Genomic DNA, 27,432 nt, shown 5'->3' on the forward strand with positions numbered 1-27,432 from the left:
TATCACTAATTACTCTACCAAAGCCAAGAGGTACGAAATCTACACTAAAATCCAACCAAGCATTTTATCAAATACTTGGAAGGCATAAAAGGAAAGCAAAGTAAATTGACAACAAAAATAGAATCTAACAACAATTATGGCAATGAATTAGCAACAACAATCAAAAGGAACACAATTATTATGAATTACCTCTAATTGAATTGAAAGAAAAGAGAAGGAACAAAAATAGATCTATAACAAAACATGGAAACAAAATAGAAGAGATTACAACAAAAGAATAGAGGAAGATGAATGTAACAACAAGAATTGAGAAGCAAAAGTAGAAGAAGGCATGAATGAAAACCTAGATCTAAGAACTAATCCTAATCCTAATTCCTAATCCTAGAGAGAAGTGAGAGCTTCTCTCTCTAAAACTATCTTTCCCTCCAAAAATTAAACTAAACTAAACTAATGTGTAGAAGTATATGATCCCCCCTTCCTCCCCTCAATCCTTGGTCCTTTTGAGTGTTTTTGGCGCCAAAGTTGACTTGGATTGGACCTTGCAGTCCTTAAGAATTCGTTGCCCATGATTTCATTAAAAAAAAAAATCATAAATCAACACCGACGCGTACGCGCACAGCACACGTACGCGTCCCTGGGCGATTTTGCAAGGTGTGTGTAAGCGCCTGGTGCGCGCGCGTCCATGGCTGAATTCAACTCTTTGGCTTTTCATGATCTTTTCCTTTTTCATGCTTCCTTCCTTGCTCCCTTATCCATTCCTAGCCTTTTTCAACCTGAGATTACTAACAAACACATCAAGGCATCTTACGGAATCAAGGAGAAAGTAAAGTTATCTAATCAAAGGCCAAAAAGCATGTTTTTTACACTTGAGCACAAATAAGGGAGAGATCGCAAAATCATGCTAAATCATTGGCTAAATGTGAGAAAAGGTTAGCAAAATGCTATAAATCCAACGCAAGATAAACCTTGAAAATGGGGTTTATCAGGCTATTGTGATATGAGAAGACTCAAAACTTCACTCCATACAAGTAATGCCTCCAAATCTTTAATGTAAATACAATCACCGCCAATTCCAAGTCATGAGTTTGGTAATTCATCTCATGAGGTCTCAGCTGACGCAATGTGTAAGGTACCACATTCCGGTGTTACATCAACACATACCCCAAACCTTTCAACGAAGCATCACAATACACTTCAAAAGGCTTATTAGGTTCTGGTAACACAAGCACATGCGCTATAATCAGTTTTCACTTCAAAGCTTGAAAGGTCTCCTCACATTCTGATGTCCATGCAAATGGCGTATCCTTTCGAGTTGACTTTGTCAAAGGCAATGCAATTTGTGAAATGCCCCTGATAAATATCCGATAATATTCTGCCAAACCTAAGAAGCTTTTAATTTCTGTCACTAATGTAGGTCGTCCCCAATCCATTACTGCCTCAACCTTAGAAGAATCCACTGCTATTCCCCGTTTACTCACTACATGACCCAGAAATTTCACCTCATTCTTCCAGAATTCACATTTAGAAATTTTCACGTACAACTTCCTCTCTTTCAAAATTTGCAGCACGATCTGCAAGTGGTCCATGTGCTCCTTCTCAATCTTAGAGTAAATTAGAATATCATCAATAAAGACGATGACGAATCTATCCAGGAAAGGATGGAATATCCGGTTCATATAGTCCATGAACACAGTAGGGACATTGGTTAACCCAAATGACATCACATTGTATTCATTGTGATCATATCGAGTTCTGAAAGCGATTTTCGAAATATCTTCATCTCTTACCCTTATCTGGTGATAACCAGACCTTAAGTCAATCTTAGAAAAGACACTAGCTCCTTGCAATTGGTCAATTAGATCATCAATTCTCAGCAATAGGTATTTATTCTTTACAGTTATTTTGTTCAGTTATCTGTAATCTACGCCCATATGCATACTTCCATCCTTCTTTTTCACCAACACCGGTGCTCCCCATGAAGAAACGCTCGGACGAATGAAGTTCTTACTCATTAACTCATCCAGCTGAGCCTTAAGTTAAAGGCGACATTCAGTAAGGTGCAATTGAAATTGGTCCTACTCTAGGAACTAGCTCAATCGCAAACTCGATATCTCGAGAAGGAGGAAATTCGGGTATATCTTCAGGGAATACTTCTAGAAATTCATTCACAACTGGAATCTGATTCAAACTTTGTTCGTCGCCCGACACACTGGCAGCCAATAGTATGAATCCCGAACACTCACTTTCACTACAATTCACCATGATAGAATTCAAGTAATATCCATTCACCACCACAGGTCCTTCAGACCCTTTGGACATAAATTGCACCGACTGTTTAAAATAGTTAAGTAGTACGTGATGCTTTGACATCCAATTCAAACCCAAAATTAGGTCAAGTCAAGTCATCGGCAAGTAAATTAAATCATGGACAAAAGTTCGGTGCTTAATTCGAAACAGAACTTGTGGACAACCTAATCTAGTCACAATAGCTTCAGAGATAGTATTATGCACTTTTAAATTATAGTTCAACACAACTATCTTCAATCCTGACTCATTAGCCTTCTCGAATGCTATAAATGAGTGTGATGCTCCAGTATCAAATAAGGCAATTAAAGTTTTACCAGCCATTTCACAGTTACCTCTTATCATTGTCTCGAATCTCTCGGCACCCACAGCAAATGTAGTGAACACTCGCCCTGGTTGTTGTGCTCTCTTGGCATCATACCTCTTCTTGTTTGAACAGTTCCAAGACAGATGCCCGGTTCCACCACAGTAGTAGCATACACCCAGTCCAGTTCTTCACGGAGTGTTCGGATGATACGCCCCACATCTCCTACATGTCAAGTTATTTTGTGGAATCTGAGCTTGGTTTCTTTTGTCCCTTCCCTCATTGTTGTTATTATTGAATCTCTGGAAGTTATTCTGACCCAGATGTTATCGTGGGACATAACTTCCTTGCTTGAAATTCTATCCTCTAGGCGCAAAGTTCCTCCCTTGATCTCTCATAACAAAAGTTCGGTGATCACCCTTGTCCAATACTGCCTTTCTCGCATAATCCTCAGTAACTCGATCTTATTTACCAGTTCAGAGAAAACTCTGATCTCCATCAGGCCCACTGTACTCAGGATGTCACTCCACAGACCACCTTCATATTTTATGCATTTCCATTCTTCAAAATCCTCTGGATCACCTTGATAAATCCTAAAAAACCGATACAATTCTTCAAATTGATTGGTGTACTCTGCCACTGACATAGGACCCTGCTTCAGCTATAGCAAATCAAGCTCCTTCGCCGTCCTTACTGAGTTTGGGAAATACTTCTTATAAAACTCAGATTGAAATACATCCCAAGGGATTGCAACATTATCTCGCTGCAGAAAGCATCGGGTTTTCTGCCACCAATATTGAGCTTCACCCATCAGCTGATAGGTAACAAACTCAACACACTGATCTTCAGGCACTTGTTGTGCTCGCAAAGCTCGTTCCATTGCCTGAAACCAATTGTCAGCTTTTGTTGGATTTGTGGTTCCTCTAAAGGTTAGTGGGTTTATCTTCAGAAAAGTTGCTAAGGTCATCGGCCCATTTTCACCATTACCCAGTTTCCGATATTAACTTGCTGACCAAGGGCCTCAGTCATTATCTGCATAACAGCCACCATGTTTTCTAAAGCATTTGTAAAGTTCATGGGATTATTCATAGTGGTTTTAGGTTCCACATTAATATTTCAGCCTCTGCCTCAACCGCGTCTGCGTCCACGAGTCATCATTTAGTTCCTGTTCACACCAAACAAGTGATATTAAGGTGATCGGTCTCAATATTTCAAGTCTAATGCTTCAAAGTTTCAAATTCATACTCATAAACAAATATGCCACATATATCAATTAGATACCCTAATTAGCATAAACACACACCCAGAGTATGCCCAAAAGCATAGTCAGTCCATCCCTTAGGCTCTACAGGAACGAACTACTCTCATACTATAATGTAACACCCTACCACACAGAGCCTTACCCTTAAGTCGTAAAGTAGAGGTGGCGAGGTATTACAACATCTAAAAGTAAAATACGTGCATAAATATAGTTGAAAAAATTTATAATTAGGAGCCTTGAAAAAAAAGCTAAGCAAAAACAAAAACAGAAATTTGTGTCACACTCACAAGGTTAATCGTAAAATGGATAGGAAAGATCAAAAGAAGACCAAAAACATAATATACAGAACGGAGTTCCAAAATACAGATATCAAGCACCAGACTCGACCTACGGGGTAAACACCTGTTTCTCCAAGTCAACCTCTATGAGGGACAAACATAAAATATATACAGAGGAGAATCTATATACATATGTATAGCATAAATACAAAATACAGCATCCCAAAATAACCAAACTTTGCTTGCATAGGAAACTCCAGACACTCAGCGAGGTGCCTCTTGACCTACATCTGAAAAATAATAGAAATAAGTATGGAATGAGAACCTTCTTAGTATGGAAAAGGTGCCCGAATAGTTAATATAAAAGGTCTTGGGAAAGCCAGAGCCATTTCTAGAACTCTGACACTCAGATTTTAGCTTAAAGATCAAACTAAACCAGAAATTAGGTAAGTTATATAAGGTATTCAAGTTTTAAATCTAACTTTAACCTAACACTTCACTTTCTGTCTTCTCCAACCCTCCAAATCACTGGTGGAACAATTCAAGCAAGGAAAACATATACAGAAGTTCAATTACAGCAGATAGAACAAGTAGCAGATAAGTAAAGTTAAGCAATTAAGCAAACCAAAACAATGCACACCCAGGCAAAACATACAAATGCACATGATGTATGACTGTCCTATGGGTGATGAGTCTCATTTGTCAGTTATATAGCCAACCCGATATGTCCTAGCAGTTAACCATTGGACAGTCCCTCTATGCGCGCATCTCCAAGCTCAAAAGTAATAATATCCATGGAGTCAAACTCCAAGCTCAATAATATTCCATGGAGTCAAACTCCAAACTCAATAATATAATATTCAAAATCCATATATATATATATATGCATGCTTGATGAATCCATATTTGATGGTAATTTTTTGTTAGAATTGAGTGGATTTCATCATGCAAACCTACATTTATTCCCTTAAATAGCCTGCTTTTGAGTTTTTCTCCTAAATTTTGCTTGATTATGAAAACATGCTCTTTTGTGCTTAATTTAGTCGATTTTATTCCATTTGCATTCCATTTGATACCTTGATGTTTTTGGTGAGTGATTTCAGATGTAATAGGTAGAAATGGCTTGGCAAGAATGGAAGAAGAGCATGCAAGAGGGAGGAAACATGAAGAAACAAAGGAGAAGAGCATTGCGAAGTGTGCGCGCGCACAGTCTCTTGTGCGTACGCACAACCTGAGATTCGGCCAAGTGTGCGTGTGCACACAGCTGTGCATAAGCACAGGTACCAACGCGTGCCTTCATTAAAAAGGCACGTGACTCGCGTTTAGGGAGCTTTGGAGGCCAAAATCTGATGGCCTAGAGCTCATATTGGAGGGGCAACACGTGGAGAAACATAGCATATCAATAGGAGTAGTGTTAGATAGTTTTTGGAGGCTTTAGGTTTTAGTTTTCTCTAAAATTTCTCTCAACTCTATTAGAATTTTCATTAGGGTTTATTTTCCAAGTCCTATTTCCATTTTTGATCTTGGATTTTTTGCTTGCCTCCATTGTAAGTATTTCTTAATTGCTCTCTTTTATTACTAAAATTTTGATACTCTTTCTTGTAGTTAAAGACATATTGTTAATATATATATTTTTTGCAATTTTGATTTTCTTGTTGATGAATTTGATGATTGATGATTATTATATGCTTCTTGAGTTAGTATTATTGGTTTTGATCATTTATTGCTCATAGTTTCAAGTATTTTCTCAATTTTGTCATGATTTATGTTTTTGCCCACCAAGTGTTTGTGAAAATGTCAATTTTAATTATGAGGTAAATTTTCACCTCTTGGTTTGAGGAAAATGAGCATATGGGTTCCTAAAGTTGGAATGTCTAACATTTAGTGATAATTCTTGGATTGTTAATTGTTCTTGTTTCCACTAACGCTAGCTTGTTGCTAAGGCAATTAGGAAGTGAGTTAGGATTTGTGGATTAAGAACACTTAGGCTCACTTGATCTATCCTTCGATGTTAAAGGTTAACTAAGTGAGATTAATCCATCACAATTATCATAGTTGTGGTTACAACAAGGAAAAGACCCCTTAGCTCATTCCAAGCCAAGAAGCCATTTATGCTTTGAATTACACACACACATCTCAATCACTTTTACATCTTACTTGTTCATATTACATAGCTAGTTCTTTAATTCCTTTATTAGTTCATTAATTAAAATTTTGAATGTTCTTTTATTCCTTTAATTGTTCATATATTTATTGAAAATTCCTTGATTGTCACAACCGAAATTATGCACTATTGATCGCTAGTCCTTGGGAGACGACCCGGGATTCTACTCCCGGATTTAATTGGTTTTAAATTGTGACATATCTAATCTAAACAATGGTTGTGAGTCGCTTTGTCGGTTGGGACTATACATCCAACATTGAAACCCCATCTTTCCTCCCTTTTTCGGAGAAAGAGAGATATTCCTAACCGATGATCCGGCACCCACCAATGCCCATGGGGGAACCCGAGGAGTTAAAGCGCCCGGTCACATCTTGTGACAGAGGGTCAACAAATAGTCTCAAATACACAAGCTACATAATAATCTTTTTCTTTTTAAAATAACACTCTAAATCAAAACTCTAATTCTTATAGAAGTTTTGGCAGTATCTCCTCTAAAAATCAAATTTCTACCACCTTTCAAGGGTCCCAACAACCAAACCAAACACCTCACAGTCATTTAAAATCATTTCCAATATCAAATTATTTCAAAAGGAAACAAATACCAATATTAAATCTTTTCCCAAAACCAACCAACTCCAATAGTAAATCATTAACAACAACTAAACCACACATCTTATACCATATACACAATCCATCAATAATTCGTTCAGTTCATTCCTATCTTAAGGTCTTCTAGCCTAAGTTTTCATGTGACATTAAACATTAACTACAAGAAACCAAAACCATACCATGGTAGATTTCTCCTGAGGCTCAGAACACCTCAAAAACCTCTCATTTCACAAGCTTCAAGCCTCCAAACGTCAATCTTCAAACCTAATTACCCAGATTTATGTTTCGAACTACCCAATTGAACTCCAAATCAACCAGAACACAATCTTTTTCACACAATATCACTATAATCATCATAGAGTTCACTAATCCAATGATTCACAAAGGTTTAACATTTTTTTACCTTACCTACGGATCTATTGGATAAAACCTAGTAATTATCCGCTGCTAGAGTTCACCTAAACCATCAAAAGCATTAAATTCTTCAATACCCAAACCCTAAAATCATGATAGAGAGGAGAGGGAGAACTGGAAGAGAAATACTAATTTCTTACCATTTTGTTCAGATAGAATTGAAGAGAATTTCGAGACAAATACGTGGCCGCTGACGGTTTGTCAATCGGAGCTCCGAATTGAAAGTTATGGACGACGGAAGTTAACGGTGGTGAGGGTTAGGGTTTTCACGTTAATCCCTCTCTTCCTCAATGTGTTTGCAGAAATGAAATTGGAGATGGCTCATTTAGTGACTTTATAGTTTGGGCTTGGACTCGGTTTGGGCCCGGTCCAACCAGTTCAACTTGTTGGCCCAGTTTTGCGCCAAAATCTTTAAAATTAGTGTCAAAATTTATATTTTTAATATCTCTGCTTCTTTAGATTAAAAAAATTGATTTTGATAATTTCTTTGAATAATAATTAATTTATTGAATAATTATTTATTAATTTTGTGAGGTTTATGATGAGCGGATATTTTATACGCTTTTTGGCATCATTTTCATATAGTTTTTAGTATGTTTTGTTTAAGTTTTATTATGTTTTCATAGGTTTTAGTGAAAATTTTATATTTTTGGATTTTTCTTTGAATTTGTGTATTTTTATGCAATTTCAGGTATTTTCGGGTGGAAATTGAGGAGTTAGAGCAAAAGTCTAATTCAGAAACAGAGAAAGCACTACAGATGCTGTTCGGATCTGACCTCCTTGCACTCGAAAGAGCTTTTCTGGAGCTACAAAACTCCAAATGAAGCGCTCTCAATGGCTATGGAATGCTAACTTTCAGAGCTTTCTATAAATATATAATAGTCCATACTTTGCTTCAGAATTGAAGGCCCAAAACTGGTGTCCAACGCCAGCCTCATGCCCTATCTTGGCATCCAGCGCCCAAAGGAGAAGAGACTAGTGTCCAACGCCCATAAAGGACCCCCTAGCCAGTATTCAATCCCCTAGAGGCCTCCAAGCACATGGATCTCATCAAAGCTCGGCCTAAACACTCACCAAGTGGGCCCCGGAATTGGATTTTAGCACTAAGAGACTATTTTACCCTTTTTCTGTAATCCTTAGTCATTAGTTTAGTATTTAAGGGAGAAGATCACATAGCTAGGGAGGACTTCTAGCATATTTCGAATTCTACATTGTATTTTCTATCAGCATGAGTATCTAAACCTCCTGGGTTGAGGGGAGGAGCTCTGCTGAGTTTTATGGGTTAATAAAAGTATTACTATTCTATTTCAATCCGTATTTGATTCTCTATTCTAAGATGTATCTTCGTTCTTCATCAATATGAATGCGTTGAACTGGCATAAGGTTATCTCATTCTACATGGGTTCAGAGTGCATCTTTCATCGAACAATGATGAACCACTAGCTTGATTATACATCTCTTAGACAGCTAATCCACGACTTCGTTGGGGACTTCTCGAAACATCAGTTCAGCCGAGGTATGGGGAGATTAGAGTCTTTGTGGTAGAGGCTAGAACCCAAAGGTGTAGCATTCTCTGATTCGGAAGATTCAACCTTATCTGTGGCGTTTTGAGTAGGATCATTAAGGAGAATAGATTGTAAGAGCTTCACCCTCAATCAGAATGGATCCACACTAACCCTGGGGCTCACATACAGAATGGAGGAGCATTGGTGACCTCTCAACTGGCATTGATCACATACAGTCTGCCATAGAAGAAATCATTCACAGTTGCAGAAGATAGTAAAACCAAAGTTATCCAGAAGAACAAAGCATCTCCAAGCCTTAACCATCTTCTTATCATTATAAACATATCAACCTAGTTAAGTTCCCTTTGTTTTCTTTTATGCATTTAAAATAGCAAACTCACCTCTTCTATTCGCCTGACTAAGATCTACAAGATAACCATAACTTGATTCAAACCACAATCCTCGTGGGATCGACCCTGACTCGCTCAGGTATTACCTGGACGACCTAGTGCACTTGCTGGTTCAATTGTACAAAGTGTGGGAATTCATGCCATCAGTTTACATCAGACATCTTTGACAATTCTGTTATCCCATCCAATGTATTTGATATACCTTGCTGATCTAGCAAAGCTTGCACCATTAGTTTCCATAACTGGAAGTCATTGGAACCGTCAAATTTCTCCACTTCAAATTTTTGAACCGACATCTTATATCAAGGTAAAATTATTTTTTTTTATGTGAAAGATTAGACAAAGATAAAACCATAGAGCATATGAAGAATTGGTCATTCTCCCGAAAATCAAGTGGCTCTTATACTACTTGTTAGGGATAAGACAGAGTCAGAGTGGAAGCGAGTATATCCCAGTAAAATAGGTTAAGAAAGAGAGAGAGTGTGTGTGTACAACCAATAATTTAATGTGAAAAATTTCCCAAAATGAATAAGGCAAAATACCGCGGCCCCACACTCCAAAAAATATCCATTATATTTAAAGATAATTACAATATAATGTACCATAGTAAGACACTTTTATACTATAATTTGTAGTATCTAGTGAGCATTAGAAAGTATAATTAAACTCTAATGTGTATCCCTTGCAACCCTCAAAAATTTATTACACACTCTCTATAATATTGCACTCACTATTTTATAAGAGAACTCATTTACAAAAAATAAAACACACACAAAGATAAGAAAAGAATGCTTCATTGCTTACTTGGTGTTTTGCTTGGTATGTTACGAGACTTTATATCATTGCATATTTATAGAGAAGTAGGAGAAATCTAAGCTACATATTAGAAAAACTAGGTCATTAAAATATTAAGCAAATATTAGTGGTGGAGGGGTTGAAAAAAATGTAAGCCATGACATCAAAAAAGATTGCTTGAAAGTTTGGAGTCTAAAGTTAGGATTCTGAAAATGGGTGGTACTTTGTTGGTTACATGCATGTTGCTGATTATTGTAGCTATTCTAGTGTTCAAGTGGGATAGTCAATTTGATCAATTATATCTTGCAAAAAACAAATGAGATGTATTTATAAACATTCTATTCTTGTACATCTTTTTATCTTGCAAAGAAATGGACATTTACAATATTCCTTGAAACTCTTACTTGCATATTCAGTCACAAAATAAAACAAGCACAAATACTAAACAATTCACCAAAGTTAACATTCATATTCATATTCTAAAAAATTGAACCAAAGTAATTTACCAAGTATGTCTAAGTTGTTAATATAAAAGCCTACATAGCCAAATAGTTGGTTCCTAATTAAAAAAGCACACAAATTTCAAGTTTAAGCAAAATAGAGAGACAAAGACACCAATTATTCCCTATAAATATTTATCTAAGTCATCATTTTTTCTTTTTAGGTGGCTTAAATCCAGGAGCTAGTACAAATCTTATAAAGTTTTCAAGCCTTGAAATAGTTTTTTTTGTTGCATCTTGCATGGGTAAAGTAGGACATTTTACCTTGAAATAGTCTTTGTTGGTGAAATGCTTGTAGCTTTCGACGTATTTCTTTTAGTAGGGACTTTATGGGATTTTTAGTTTGCTTAACAGGAGTGGATGATACCTATATAATCAATGAACTCAAGTGATCAATAAATTTGATAATAGAATTTAATTAATAAAATTTATATAATTAACTTTGTAAACCTATTGAGAGTTATTGGTTTTTGAAAAAATAGGTTGACTATCCAACTGGATCTCAGTTTGAGGTGTGGATCTAAAGTACTTGGAGTTGCAGCAACATTTGGAACAAGTGTGGAATCACCACCATTGCAGCAGCAATAGTATGAGCAAAATTGTTTGTATTATTTGCACTTGCATCAGCATTACCAGGAGTAGCTATAGTAGATGCTTCCTCATTAACAGCTCTCTTGTCACAATTTTTCTTGGTGTGTCTTGTTTCACCACAATGGCAACAACTTCCTTTTCTATAATTTTTTTCAGCTTGATTTTCTATTTCTTGCCCCCACTTGGTTCCTTATCAGCATCTTTTCTTCATTTTTTCTTAATTGGTCCTAGCTTCTTCTTGAATTTTGATGCTTGTGGTCTATTATATGGTAACTTCTCCCACAATGCTTGACCTGAAAGTGAATTTATATAAAAGGCATATGTGTCATTATATGCTGTTTCTCCTTTCAATACTTCTATTGAGGTGTTGATTGTTTGAGCTCCTAGTGGCATGACTCGTGCTACCGATCATTATTCTATTTGAGGATAGTGAAGAGAAGACAAGAGAAAAGAGAAGAAGAGAAGGTCTGGAGATAGTGAAGATAATTTGGAGATTAAAATTTTTAAAAGGAGTTTAAGGACCAAATTTTTAAACAAAGAAATTCATTCGCCACATACATCAACTAGCTGTTAGTTTGCCAAGGTGGCAATATCGAGCCTAGATCAATTTTCTGATGACGTTTTATGGATAGAAGGTGTTTGATAGATGATTTTGAATTTCATAGTGCAAGTTCTGAGATAAAAATGGATAACTATTAAGTTTAGGAACTACTTTAAGATTCGAATGTAATTTCAAAAATTAAATTGAGGCTTACCTTGATTTTATATTATTATTTAATAACACTTATTTTTATTTTTCCAATTAAGATATTTTTATACTAAGCGTGTGCTACAAATTAAATTATTCTTTATTCTTTTAAATGCCTGACTAACCAAAATATATACGTGCATTAATGCGTTATTAAATTCATCTCTGCGAAATCGTATATATACAAAGGTGGCTCGAAATGAATAAATTCCAAGGAAAATAGAATCTAAGGGTGATTATAAATAAGTTGCAGCGAGAAATTAAAGAAAAGCTAAAAGACTGATTAACTTTCCAACTTCTACAACTTAAGGAATATAGCTTCAATAACGAAGTCATGGATCATGCATGAGTGGATATCAAAATTAAATTAGGAGGCTACAAGAAACATATTGGTAGAAAGGTAAGAGAAAGCAATAGAGAAAGAATTTGTGTGTATTTAAGTTGTATAGAATAATACAATATAAAAGAGTATTTATAGGTGCTAAATAATTTTAATGAATGCTAATTGATCATAATATATTTTAACATTTCTCCTGAAACTTAAGTGACAACTTGAGTTTGAAACTTATTTAAAATAATAAAATAAAGAAAAAACTGCATAATTTGATGGAATAGGTGCAGACGAAACTGACGGAAAAAAGCGCAGACAGAATTACCGGAAGAAAATGCAGATAAAACTGACGGAAGGAAGTGCCAACAAAACTGCCGAAAGGAAGCGCAAATGAAACTACCACAAGGAAAGCGTAGACGAAATTGTCGCAAGAAAAGCGCAGACGAAACTGCTGCAAGGAAGCACAGATGAAACAATTGCAACGAAAGTACTGACAAAACTACCACAAGAAAAGCGCATACTAAATTGCCAAAAAAATGGCGAATTGCCCGAAAAACTACCAGAAAGGTGGAAAACTACGAAGAGATGGTAAAATACTAGAGGACGACGACCTATCGGAAGGTGACAAAAAATATATGGTTTCCACTACAAGAAACATGCTGAATACTATCGGAATTACCATTGGATTTAGCAGCATCTATTACATCGGATTTAACGTTTGGTTTTGCAGCAGATACAAGCTAGATTTAATTCCCCGAACTGTTTACTGTCGGATTTTATGTTTCGACTCTAAATCCGACGGTGATAAGTGGCGCAAAATATTATTTTAGTGGTGCTAACTATACCGGCAGATCTACCGTCGGAACTCGCTTTAGTGAAACACTGAATTTACGCAATTTACCATCAAAATATTCTACCGGTAAATCTGACGGTAATATTGAGGTAAAATTCAAACACAAACCTTCTTCCCCTCACTTTAGCGAACTCACTATCCTCTCGTGTTCTTTCGTCGGCCGTGAAGCTGCCGGCATTGCCGCCACCCGCTTGAGCCTCCGTTGCCACTGCTGCTGGATGTTTTCGCCGCTGGAGTTGTCAGTCACTGCTGGAGCTGTCGGGACCGTTGTCGCTGTTAGCGTTCGTGGTCACTGCCGTTGGTGATAGTGACGTTGTCGCCATCACTGCCGCCACTTGTTACCACTATGCCTCCACCATCTTGTACCCATGTTCAGAGGTAATTTTGGCATTTTTTTATTTTTTAAAGATTTTTATGTGAGTTTAGGATTTTTTGTTATGTAGTATATGAAATTATTGATTAAATTAGTGTAATAAAATTTGTGATTAGGATTTGTTTTTAGGATTTTTCAAATTTTTTTTATGAGTTAAGATTTTGTGAAGTTTGTGATTAGGTTTGGTTTGGGATTTTTAGTTTTTTTGATTTTTTTTTGTGAGTTTAGGGATTTGTTGTGTATTTTATTTATCAAATTATTGATTAAATTAGGATAATGAAGTTTGTGATTTGGATTTTTTATGTTAATTTAATGTAAATAAAAATTAAATTAAGTTCAGGTAGGTTAAGTAGGGTGAGATTAAGAGTGCTCGACAATGTTGGAAGACTTTGTGAAGTTTGTTGAATTAATTTGTTTCACCTTGGGAGTTTAATATGTTTTTTTTATTAGGACAGTGCTATTTCTCTGAGATAAACTAGATTTCACTTTTTTCCATATTCTGTGCATCCGTGTTCCAACTAGGTTTTCTATCTCTAACTATAATCAATTGTTTAAGTTTTGTGTTGGACTTACTTTTTCTAGGATAGTGTTTTAGGATGGAAGTGGGAGAAGGTTACGTAGAGGCACCTTCTTGAAACCCTTGTTTGCTGAAAAATTGAGTTATAAGGAGTTATGCACTAGAACGATTAAGATTTGATATGTTATTGAATTCGTGTTTGTTCTAATTTTTGCCTGCAGCTATTTTCTCTGTGAAAACTGTTATATTTATTTGATGGGTGCTTCATCACCCGATAGCGTGGGCCAATTGGTCCGGATTTATCGATTTAAAATCCGTTACACAAGCCACCTTGAAACAAGACTTTTACCAATCCAAAGAGGCTCTGGGTATCGATGTTTGGAACCAAAATCTCAGTTATATGCTTGTGGTACAACCGTGTTAAGGAAAGGATTAAGTAACTAGAACTGCGGGGTGCCTTATCACCCGGTAACTTGGACCAACTTGTTCGGGATTACCGATCAAAAGCTCATTATCAAGAGTTTCCTCGAGACGGAGGATTTAGAGCTGTAAACAGAAAAGTTCTCTCTAAGTTCAAAGGAAGGAAGTCAACGATAGGACTTAATGGGAGTGAGATTTCATAACATCATCCGGGTTCTAGTTTCTTTAAGGTGTTGACATTCTCAAGATTTCAAGGAACAATGAGAAGTAAAGAAGCACTCATGATCACAATGTGCCTAAACCTTACTCATAGGACAAGCATGAGCTTCAATAGAACTCCAAATTCTCATCAAACCCACTTTAGTTTTCTAGTTTTCTAGTTTCTTGAGGACAAGCAACACTTTAAGTTTGATGTTGTGATGCGTGAGCATCATTACTATCTTTTCTATATAATTTATATAGTGATTTGTTGAATTCTTGAGAGATTTAGGTGATTTACTCCCTATTAGATACTACTTTGAATTGTTGTATTTTATTGATTTCAGGTAGCATTCGGGTAAAATCTGGTAGAGTTCAGAAAGAAGAAAACAGAGGGAATTGGTTGCTACCACATTGGTGCTAAATGCCACCTCACCAGCGTTTAGCGCCATCACCTAAAAGACCACAAGTACATCCGGGCATGGCGTCACTAAACGCCACCTCACTGGTGTTTAGCACTAGGGATTTTGAGAAGCGTGTGACCATTCTGTAATGGTGGCGCTAAACTCCCAGTCACCCGCGTTTAGCGCTGATAGCGTGGATCAAAGTGGGGACCATGTGTGCAAAAAAAATCAACAAGGCTTTGGAGATTTGATTTTGTAAATCAAGTAACAATTAGAGAAGATATATTTAGGTTTTTAATTTAAGTTTTAAATTAATTTCAACTAGGACTATAAATAGGATAGAGATCCGCCCTCACGAGGACTTCTCCTCTCCTAATTTTTTGTTTCGCGATTTACACTTTTCTCTGCTAGGATTTTCTCCACACTATGAGCAACTAAACCTCCATTGTTAAGGTTAGAAGCTCTGTTTACTTTGATGGATTAATAATTAATTGTTCTTCTACTCTTGATTAATGCATTAATTCATGTTTAAGAATTGATTTCATTCTTCATCTTACGAATTAGTGATTATTGGAAAATAACTCTAATCTAACTTGAATTCTCTTGAATCTTGGAAAAGCTATATCATTAGAATTACAGCTTGAAACCCTTTTTCACAACTCCTTAATTATCTGGACTTAATGTGGTACGTGACATATAACTGTGTTATTTTTTGGTTCTTAGGGTTTGTGTGCCTTATAAATAAGAAATTACACTTAACCATCTAGTACAATTAATTGAACAAGGAATTGACAGTTGGTTGGATTAGAGGAGATTGAATTGTCTTGGAATAGGAATTCAAACACCTAGGGTTTGCTATAAGCTGAATCATTGCATGATCAAGGTAGTTGACATTGAATATTAATCCTGACATTTAAGCATCTCCAAAGCCTTAACTCTATTCTCAAACCATTTACCCAACCATTTACTGTTTACTTTTCTTAATTCTTTGTCTTTTATACTAGTTGATCTTCAAAACTCCTAATTCCACTTGTCTAACTAGAACAATTAATCAACCATTGCTTGCTTAGTCCATTAATCCTCGTGAGATCGACACTCACCTGAGTTTATTACTTGGTACAACCCGGTGCACTTGCCGATAAGTTGTGGTTAGAAATTTTGCACTAGTCTGAAGGGGTATCAAGGTGTCTGTGTGAGAAGTGTTGGCTAACTAAGTGGTTAGGACCTACAGATATAACGCTTTGCCTCAATCGTAATAAGTTCACCGATGGGTATTGTATGTAGATGGAACACGGAGAAGTGGACGAGAAGAGAATTAACTGGTCTGCCTCAAATTCGAATAGGTTCGATTGTCGATCAACGAGGGTTCAGATGGTGAGAGAACTAAATATGGAAGAAATGACTTGGGAGGATAACCAAGAGAGATACAATGAGATTCTGTTTGATGAAACATGTGTTATGGAATTCGAAGAGACTGAACAAGAGCATAACCCGGAGGAAAATAGATTTTCTCGTCTGTTAGAATTTGCTGCGAGACCATTGTTCGAGGGGTGCTTTCATTCAGAGTTGTCTGCATGTGTTAGAATGATGAGTATTAAACTAGGGTCAAATCATACCCAAGAGTCTTTCGATTGAAAAGTGGGCCACCCTTCGCAACTAGGGGTGGCAAGCAGGGAAGCCCACCCCGCCCCGCTTAATGAGGCTGTCCTAAAACCTCACCCGCCCCGCTTAGCAGCAGGCTGGCGGGCCAAGCCCGCCAAATCTTCTTTTTTTTTTTACTATTAAGTATTAAATAATATATATTATTTTACAACTATTTGAATAAATTTATAATTTCTAAAGACACAAAAAAATTATAATTTCTAAATTCACAAACATTAAAGTCTTTATAATTATAAATATGTAATAAACATAATCATAAACTAATTTTTTTGAAATAAAATAATAAAACCAACATTTCCAAAGTAAAATAACTATTGTCCAAAACATATAATTAAACATCTACAAGTTTAGAACATAATCAATCAAACGTAAAACATAATCCAAAATACTAAATTAGAACATTTTCAAAAAAATCCTGAGCCCGGTGGGGAAGCCCGCCCCGGCCCGCCAAAGCTCGCGGTTTAAACGGTGTGAGTTAGGCGGACTTTTGATGTGTGGCAGTCTCAATTTTTCAGCCCGGGGTTATGTAAGCCGACTCGATGGGTTTAGGCTTGTTTGTCACCCTTATTTGTAACGAACTAGTACCTATCGGGACCATTGACATCCCTCAAAACCACTACAAAGCGTAAGCTAGTTCCGAAATTGGGTCTAAATTTGGTGAAAATTGATTGTTGTTTGAATGGTTGTTGCTGTATTACAAGAAGGATGTAGACCTAACTGAATGTAGATTCTGTAGATTATCAAGGTTCCAAGTCGAGAGAGAACAAATTGGTAAACACCGGTTTAAGAGAGTTCCAATCAAACGGATGCACTACTTATCCTTAATCCCTAGGCTGAAATGATTGTATGCATCGATGAGTTTGGCCCCTCACATGACCTGGCATAGTAACAACAACAGATATTATGGAATCATGACGCATCCGTCACACGGAGAAGTCTAGAAGCATTTTGATCAGGTCCATCCTACATTTACAAGCGAGTCGAGAAATGTTAGACTAGCTTTATGCTCTGATAAGTTTGCACCGATTTCCAATTTTGGTAATGCATACTCTTGTTGGCCTGTAGTCGTGACACCTTATAACTTGAGTCCTGAAATGTGCATGAAGGACCCATACATGTTCCTAACTTGCAACATACCTGGTCCCAGCAATCCAAAGGCCAAAATATATATCTTCTTGCAACCCTTGGTGGATGAATTGAAGGAGTTGTAGATCTTTGATGTAGAAACGTATGATATTTTGATGAAGACAAACTTCCAACAGCGTATTGCGTTGATGTGGACCATTAATGATTTTTCTACATACAGGATGTTGTCAGTTTGGTCCACTCAGGGCTGAATGACATGTCCCATTTATATGGAGGATACAAAGACATTTTGGTTGATGAATGGCAGTAAGAATTCATGGTTTCATTGCCATCAAAGATTTCTCGACATGGATCATTCTTTTCGGCGCAATAATGACTCGTTCAAAAAAAATGCAACTGTACAACAATAGGCACCCGTGAGGATGGGTGGTAGGCAAGTTTGGCATCGTATTAGTAGAATCCCAAAATACAATGTTAATGGATATCAGTTCCATTCTTTACAGTGGTACTTAGTTGAGGCCCAATGAATAAGGGCATTAGCTACCCGATATACAATGTTAATGGATATCGGTTCCATTCATTACAATGGTCGATTTGAAAGAAAACAGATAACATCAGAGTTTGGGTTTGTGGGGATTCAAGCGGGGTTCATTTTGATTGGTTTAGTGTGTTGCACAATATAATCGAATTAGAGCAATTCTTTCGCACTACGTACAAAGTGTGTGTGTTTAAATGTAAATGGTATGATCTAAGTTCGCGACAAGGAACAAAAAAACACAAAGATTACGATATCACTGAAATTAATGTAACTGATATATGAGCATCTTTAGTTGTTTTCTCTATTATTTTCTTGAATAAAGTTAGTGATTTTCTTGTTATAATTGAGATTCTTGTGCTTTAATCAACATTTCTTCTAATTGCTTTGAGCTTTAATATGTTTAGGACATTGTTGAAAGATTTTAGGAAAGACAAAAGAAGAAAAGGAACAAGCAATGAAGCATCAGGGAAGTGCAACGTCTTTGAAGAGAATTTGTAAATACTGTCAATCCTAACCTCTTCATACTTAAGTGAGCATAACATAAGCTAGAAAGGCCCAAATGAGGCAGTTTTAGCAGCATTATAAAGCTAACATCTAGAGCTTCAAAACGATATGCATACATCTGTAGTGGGCATTCAGTTTGGGCTACGAACGACCCTCATCTTTCAGCTTGTAAAAACAACGCCCCTAATGTAAGAACCATAATTCATATCGACCGTTTAGATAATATAAAATAATAATTTAATCACCCAGAATAGGTTCGAGAAATTATAAGTCTTAATTTAGAAATTTAACGGTGAGATTTGAATTCAGTGAATTTTTCTGAGTGGAAAAATCTAATTTTCTACAAAAAACAACATAAAAATGTGATGGTGGAAAAGCGATTTCACACAAAACTCACCGGCAAGTGTACCGGGTCACATCAAGTAGTAATAACTCACAAGAGTGAGGTCGATCCCACACGGATTTATGGATTGAGAAATTTTAGTTAGGTGATGAATTTAGTTAAGTGAATATTTGATGATTTGAGTGATTTTGATTGACAGAAGCTAAATTTCAAGTAAATAAAGGTGTAGAAGGTAAATTGAGCAGAAGAATAAAGTGCAGAAGAGGTAAATTGCAAGTAACTTAAAGAACAAGAAAGTAAAAGAGCTAAAACTTAAATTGCAAGAAAAGTAAATTGCAGAAACTTAAAGTGCAAGAAAGGTAAATTGCTGAATCTAAATTGTTGAGAAATGTAAATTTCTTGAAGAGTAGAAGGGATTTGGGTGCTGGGATTTAGAATTGAACAAGAAATTGTAAATTAAAGTAAATCAGAGAGCTATGAGATGCAAGAATTCAAATCTGGATCTCAGTAGCAAGAATAGAAACGGCAAATTGCTTCAAAAAACAAAACAGCAAGAAAACTTGAATCAATTATGAAATTCTAAAGAGAAATTGAAGATTGAATAAGAGCAATGAGATTAGAAAGCAGATCTAGATCTCAATTGCTCTCTTGATCAAGCAATAGAAAAATTGCAGAGGAAAATGTAAATGAAAATAGAAGAGAAGATTAAAATCCAATCCTTAGATCAATTGAGAAGAAAAGTAAGAGATGATTCTCAAAATTTGAATCAATGGAGCTCTTCAATCTCAATTCCAAATTGTTCCAAGGGTTACTTGAAACTGGAGGTCGATCTCGGTCGAGATCTTCTGTACTGGTCGGTGCCGACGTGTCTGGCTGGTAAGTGGCGGCCGGAGCCGTCGTATCCGACTTGTTGATCTAGCTGCACTTCTGATCCTTGGTCACCGGAGGGTGGAGGGTACCTGCAAGAGACTCCGATGCTTAAGTTAGCATGGGTATTAAGCAGGTTTATTGTCGAATCAGAGTATGAGTTATACCTGGGTGCTCCAGTGTATTTATAATGGTGTAGAGTGACCTTTTTAGATAAGATAAGTTAGTTATCTTATCTTATCTTATCTTATCTTTGGGTGAGGTCAGCTTATCTTCAACGGAACCTCCCTTCTCTCTATAGGCTTGGATTGCCTTTGGATTGGGCTGTGTCCCTTTGTTTGGGCCTACTTGGGCCTTCCTGTCGATTTGGCCGACCTCTTTTGTAAAGAGGTCGGGTAGTCTGACCTGAAGAGGTCGGTCGCTTTGCCTCCAATCATCCCAGGTCGGATAGCTCGACCTACGGTATGAACAGTGCCCCTGCTTGAGCTCGGTCTTTTTTGTTGAGGTCGAGTCCTTGACTTTGGTCCCTCTTTAGTGAAGCTGAACTCAAGCATTTTGTCGATTCCTTTCTCTGTAGAGCCTTTTTGAATGTGAAACGTTTTTTCACTTTTCTTTTTGAAAATGCACACTTTTGCATTTAGTATTTTGACCTTCGGAATATGCGCGACTTTACCTTCATTAATTGGTTTTAATTGTCCGCTTCCCTTGGTTTTTATTTTGAATCTTTTGATCAAAAACGGTTTCTCTCCTTCGTGCTCTCCTTATAACTTCTTCTTTTACTCTCTCACTTTTCTGTTTTCATCTGCCTCGTCCTGCCCTTTCTTGCGTGATAGCGTTGCTTGGCGATTCTCTGGGCGATTCTGTCTTTCCTTCTTCAGCTTCTTTTTGCCGCTTCTCTCTTTGTTCCAGGTTGGCTTTCTCTTCTCCTCTCTTCTGCGTCATTTTCTTGTCTGATTTAGGGAAAGTTTGATTTTTGTTTGGAGAAAGTTTGGATTTTTCTACTTTTATTGTGCCTGATTGTTGTGTGCTTTTGCATTTCTTCGTCTTTTGTGTGACCTTTTTCGCCTTTCCTGTCTGCTTGATGCCTATGGAGTTTGCATGTTGTCGTCATTTCTGCTTGCGCTTCTGATGATGGTTTTGAAATGATGATTTCGTTTGTTTCTAAAAAAAGGTTGTATCTTTGACGATTTTCCTGCTTTCGGCTTTTTTGGTGTTTGTTATGCCCTTTTGTTGGTAAAAGTGTAGAAAGATAGTGGCTTTTGTGTTTTTGCTTCCTTTGCGTTATTTGAGACCTTCTTTTTGATGAATGCTGGGACGTAAGCTGTAGGGATTTCCTGGAACCTTGCCTTGTTTCTGCCTCCAAAGGATGCCCCAGGATTTCCTATGTGTTTGCCTGTGTCATTTTAGTCGAGTTATTTTGCCCCTCATCCGAGATGTTTTTAGTAATCTAATGTTCCTGCAATAACATTGTAGATGTGTCTTCCAAAGTTCCCGAGGGGATATCTGATTGGCTAGACTCCCTTGTCCTAATGTGTGTATCTGTCATGGATGCCGAATTTTGTGTAGAACTGAGGAGGCATCATAGGATTTGTAGTAGCAGTGCCCGGGAGAGGGATTATGAACTTGTAGCTCCTGATTCCGATGAGAGGGCTTGCTTTTCTACTTTCATCGAGGGGGAGCGTCCCTTCTTCTATGCTTATGAATACTTCTTCAGCCAGTTAGACGTTACTTTTCCTTTTACTGCTTTTGAAACCGACCTGTTGTGGTCATGTAACATTGCTCCATCCCAGCTTCATCCAAATTCCTGGGGTTTTATCAAAATATTTCAACTGCTTTGCCAAGAGTTAGGCATAACACCTTCTGAAACTCTTTTCCTTTATCTTTTCGTCTCGGCCAAGCCCGGAGGTTCCTCCAAAAAGAAAACTTCCTGGGTTTCTTTTAGATCGGCCCAGGGGCATAAAGTTTTTGCCATGTATGATGAGTTGTTTAAAGATTTTAAGAACTATTTCTTCTGAGTCCGTGCTGTTGAGGGGGTTTGCCCCTTTTTTCTTGATGAAAATGACGAGCCTGCTTTTCCTCTAGAGTGGCAAAAGAATGTGAGAGTGCCACGTTATACATGGGAGATGCTTAATGAGGTTGATCAGGCCTTTGTAGTTGTTCTTGAAGATTTGTGGGGGAAACCACCCCATCTGGATACGAAAAGATTCTTGAGTGATCCATCTTTGGTTCGAACTGCTTTGGGTACTGTCCGACTTGTTTTTATACTTGCTTCTGAGCTTTTCTTCTCCTATGTTGTAACTTGTCTTTTGTGGTTGATTCTGTATTTTCAGAGATGTCGAAAAATAATGATTCCATGAAGGCCTACAAGAAGGCGAAGAAGGCTGCTGCTGCTCAAAACATCCCGGCCAAGGCGGTCGGGGAGGGATCTTCCCTAGTGCAAGTGAAGCCGCCCGTGCCGAGTTCTCCTGGGCCGAGGAAAGTGATCCCCACTCCCCAAGTTCGTCTGGCTGACCCTCCACCAACTTCTGCCTCTAGTTCTGGTGCTCCTCCCAACAAGAAACAGAAAACAGCCGAGCCTTTCAACCTTGATGCTCTTGACTTTAATGCAATTGAATTTGTGGATCAGCAAATCGGTCTCTATGGTGCCCTTCCTATGGACGATGTATCGCTCCTTCACCATCTGGACTTTATAACTCGAAGCAGTGTTAGAATGGCATACATGGGAGCTGCCCTATACCGGACTGCTCAGAATCTTCCTCTCCATGCCACTAAAGCCTTTATGGAGGAGGCTAAACAGGAGTTTGATCGGATGAAAGGCCTGAAGGAGGAGCTTGAAGTAAAGGTGGCCAGGTTGGAGAAGGATCTGCAGAATGAAAAGGCGAGTTCCCTTGCTCTGGCGGCTTCTGTGCGGTTGGCCGAGGACACGGCTTTAAGGCATAAGAAGAGTTATGTCACATCCTATCGAGAGAGGATGCATTTGAAGGAGGAGTTGGAAAATGCCCGGGCTGATTACTCTGAACTCCAAGGTCATCTCGTTGGCAGTGTGACTGTTGCTTACGAGAACATGAAGGAGCAGGTTCGGATTATTGCTCCCGAGGCTGACCTCACTCTCTTTAGCCTGGAGAATGTCGTCAGGGATGGTAAGATTGTCCCTGATGATGAGGATGATGATGATGTTGAACCTCTCCCTGTTCCTTCTGCCAAGGTGTCAACTCCTATTGTTCCTCCTGCTGAGGTCGGCCCTCCTGCTTCTGATCCTGACTGCCAGATCTTAAACCGGGACAATGGTACTGTGGATGCTGTTCCTCTCCAGGCTCGCCCTCCTTTTCCTCAGACTGATGCTGTTAAAAAGTCTTCTGCTCTTTAGTTTTTAAATATTTGTGTAGTTGGCCCGGCTTGTGGGCTTTTAACTCTTTATTTTGTGGTTGGTATCTTTTGATGACACTCTTTTTGATTGCTTTTAGCAACCCATTAAAACAAAGCACAACGAGTAGCTCCTAAGCTTTTGGGTTTGACCCTGAAGTTTGTTATTTTGTGTCACGCTTGTTTGCATCTGTCTTAACTCCTTGCTGCTCAGTCTCTTTGAACTGTTTTGTAGATGTGTGGATCCTAGTCCATAACCGACTTCTTTATTCTGTCTTTTTCCAAATTTATTTTGTAATTGGCCGACGTAATCATGTCGATTTTTCTCAGTTATCTTTAGTAATCCATTTTTTAGTTGGACCTTGGTGGGTCTCTTTTATGGATTACTTTTTGTAACTTTGTAGCTTGGTTGGGCCGACTTCATCATGTCGGTTCTTTCTAAGCTATTTTTGTAATGCTCTTTCTTGGACCTTTGTCAGGTCTCTTTTAGGGATTACTTCTATAACTTTTTTTGTTGTAGGAGACCGACTTCGTTAGGTCGATCTCTTCTAACTTATTTTTGTAATCCTCTTTCTTGGACCTTTGTCAGGTCTCTTTCAGGGATTACTTTTATAACTTGTTTGTAGGGGACCGACTTCATTAGGTCGATCTTTTCTAAGTTATTTTTGTAATCCTCTTTCTTAGACCTTTGTCAGGTCTCTTTCAGGGATTACTTTTATAACTTGTTTGTAGGGGACCGACTTCATTAGGTCGATCTTTTCTAAGTTATTTTTGTAATCCTCTTTCTTGGACCTTTGTCAGGTCTCTTTCAGGGATTACTTCTATAACTTTTGTTGTAGGAGACCGACTTCGTTAGGTCGATCTCTTCTAAGTTATTTTTGTAATCCTCTTTCTTGGACCTTTGTCAGGTCTCTTTCAAGGATTACTTTTATAACTTTTTCATTTTGGGCTGACTTTGTCATGTCAAGCCCTTCTAAGTTAAAGTAATCCTCTTTAATAAGGTTGGCCAGACCTCTTTCCAGGGTTTACTTATAACTTGGGTTGACTTGGTCCGACTTCTTAACGTCGGCTAGTCTTTAGGTTATTATTTAGCAATCCATAAGACCTCGTCAGGTTCTTTTCCGAATTGCTTTCGATAAATTCTTACATTATTCTGTGTTCATCTTTGCCGATTTGTAGAAAGTGGTTGTTATCTTTAGATCGTCTTTTGGGTGAATCGTGTTTTCACCTTTATCGGACGGTTATCTTTATCGTGATCGTGCAGTGAAATTGTTTTTCACTTTCAGCCGATCTGTTGCTTTATAATTGGATGATGAATGCTTCAGATTAATGTGTCTTGAAATCTTGTAGAATATCTAAAATATATTTTATTCAAAGGAAAGTGCAAATATATACATGAGGGAATTTTTCATCCCTTTAAGTCAGATAGTGTCTAGGTCTCAACTTGGTGCCTCGTTAAAAAAACTTTTCAGGAAAAAGAGTGCATCCAATAATGAGATCTTTTACTTTTTCTAAATGTAGTACCTTCTTAGGTTGTAGGCGTGCCATGATCTGGGAAGCTCTCGTCCATCGGGTTCGGACAGTCTGTAGTAGCCCTTCCCAAGTACTTCTACAACTCAGTAGGGTCCTTTCCAGTTAGCTGTCAGCTTTCCTTCTCCTGGTCGAGTTGTTCTAATATCATTTCGGATTAGAATGAGATCATTCTCCGCGAAACTTCTCGGCACTACCCGTTGATTATATCTGGAAGCCATTCGACGCTTTAGTGCTTCTTCCCTGATTCGAGCTCTTTCCTGGATTTCAGGTAGTAGGTCGAGCTCTTCCCTCTGAAGTTGGAAGTTTGCTCCCTCATTGTAATGAACCACTCTAGGCGATCCTTCCTCGATCTCCACTGGGATCATTGCTTCTATTCCATATGCTAACCGGAAGGGGGATTCTTTCGTGGTAGAATGTTGCGTCGTTCGATATGCCCATAGGACTCGTGGAAGCTCTTCTGCCCAAGCTCCTTTTGCATCTTGTAATCTCCATTTTAACCCGGCCAATATAACTTTGTTGGCAGCTTCGGCCTCTCCATTGGCTTGTAGATGTTCAACGGAGGTGTACTGGTGCTTTATATTTAGGTCGGCTACTAGTTTTCTGAAGCCTGCATCTGTGAATTGAGTGCCATTGTCTGTGGTTATTGAATATGGAACCCCAAACCTTGTGACAATGTTTCTATATAAGAATTTCCGGCTTCTTTGGGCGGTGGCATTGGCTAGGGGCTCTGCCTCGATCCACTTTGTGAAATAGTCTACCCCTACTATGAGAAATTTAACTTGTCCTGACCCCTGGGGGAAGGGGCCGAGAAGATCGAGTCCCCATTTTGCAAACGGCCAAGGCGAAGTCACGCTGATGAGCTCTTCTGGCGGGGCGATGTGAAAGTTGGCATGTTTCTGACATGGTGGACATGTCTTTACAAATTCTGTAGCTTCTTTCTATAGATTTGGCCAATAAAATCCTGCCTGGAGTACTTTTTTGGCGAGAGCTCGTGCTCCGAGATGATTACCACAAATGCCGCCGTGTACTTCTTCTAGCACTTCCCCTGTGTTGAAGGTCGGCACGCATTTTAGTAATAGTATTGAGATCCCTCTTTTGTACAGGATGTTGTTTATGATGGTGTAGTACTGTGCCTCCCTTTTTAATCTCTTTGCCTCCTTTTCTTCTATGGGGAGTGTTCCTGCTCTGAGGTAGTTGATGATGGGGGTCATCCATCCTTGGTCCTGGCTTGTTAAGGCTAGGACTTTTTCCTCTTTCGAGATTGACGGGTTCTGTAGCATTTCCTGGATGAGGCTTCTATTGTTGCCCCCTGGTTTGGTTCTGGCTAGTTTCGAGAGTGCGTAAGCTCGGGAATTTTGTTCGCGGGGTATGTGGCAGATCTTATATTCCCCGAGTTGTCCGAGCTGTCCCTTGGTTTTATCCAAATACCTTTTCATGGTGGGATCTTTGGCTTGATAGCTCCCTGTTATCTGTGAGGTGACTACTTGTGAGTCGCTGTAAATGTTGAGTTTTTGTGCTCCAACCTCTTTAGCCAGCTTCAAACTAGCTAATAACGCTTCATATTCCGCCTGGTTGTTTGAGGCCGGGAACCCGAACTTGAGGGAGAGCTCAACCTGGGTTCCTTGGTTGCTTTCTATTATCACACCTGCACCGCTTCCAGTTTTATTTGAAGAACCGTCCACATAGAGATTCTATTCTGTGGGGGTTTTCAGGGCATCTATGAATTCTGCGATAAAGTCGGCCAGATACTGTGATTTGATGGCCGTCCGAGCTTCATATTGGAGGTCAAACTCTAATAACTCAACTGCCCATTGTAAAATTCTACCTGCTAAATCTGTTTTCTGCAATATTCCTTTTATGGGCTGGTTAGTTCGAACCTTAATGGTGTGAGCCTGAAAGTACGGGCGAAGTCGTCGGGATGTTAGAATGAGGGTATAGGCAAACTTTTCTATTTTCTGGTAGTTCAGCTCGGATCCCTGTAGCGCTTTGCTAATGAAGTAGACGGGTTGTTGCCCATTTTCGTCTTCTCTGACTAGTGCTGAGGCTATTGCCCGACTTCCTACTGCGAGATATAATATGAGCGGTTCTCCTTCTCGTGGTGGAGATAGGATAGGCGGCCGTCCTAAGAATTCCTTGAAGTCTTGGAAGGCTTGTTCACATTTTGTCGTCCATTCGAACTTCTTTCCCTTCCTTAGAGTAGCATAGAAAGGGAGAGATCTTATCACTGCTCCTGCTAAGAATCTGGATAGGGCAGCCAATCTCCCGTTGAGTTGCTATACTTCTTTGACACAGGTGGGGCTCTTCATGTTGAGTATGGCTTGACATTTATCCGGGTTTGCTTCAATTCCTCTTTGTGTGAGCATGAAACCTAAGAATTTGCCTGCTTCTACTGCAAAGGTGCATTTTGCGGGATTGAGTCGCATGTCATGCTTCCTTATAGTGTCGAACACTTGAGCCAGGTCAGACAATAATGTATCTTCACTTTGTGTCTTTATCAACATGTTGTCCACATAGACTTTCATGATTTTTCCGATGTGATCTGAGAAGACTTTATTCA

The sequence above is a fragment of the Arachis hypogaea genome, chromosome 16, assembly GCF_003086295.3.
Source record: "Arachis hypogaea cultivar Tifrunner chromosome 16, arahy.Tifrunner.gnm2.J5K5, whole genome shotgun sequence".
NCBI classification, from domain to species: Eukaryota; Viridiplantae; Streptophyta; class Magnoliopsida; order Fabales; family Fabaceae; genus Arachis; species Arachis hypogaea.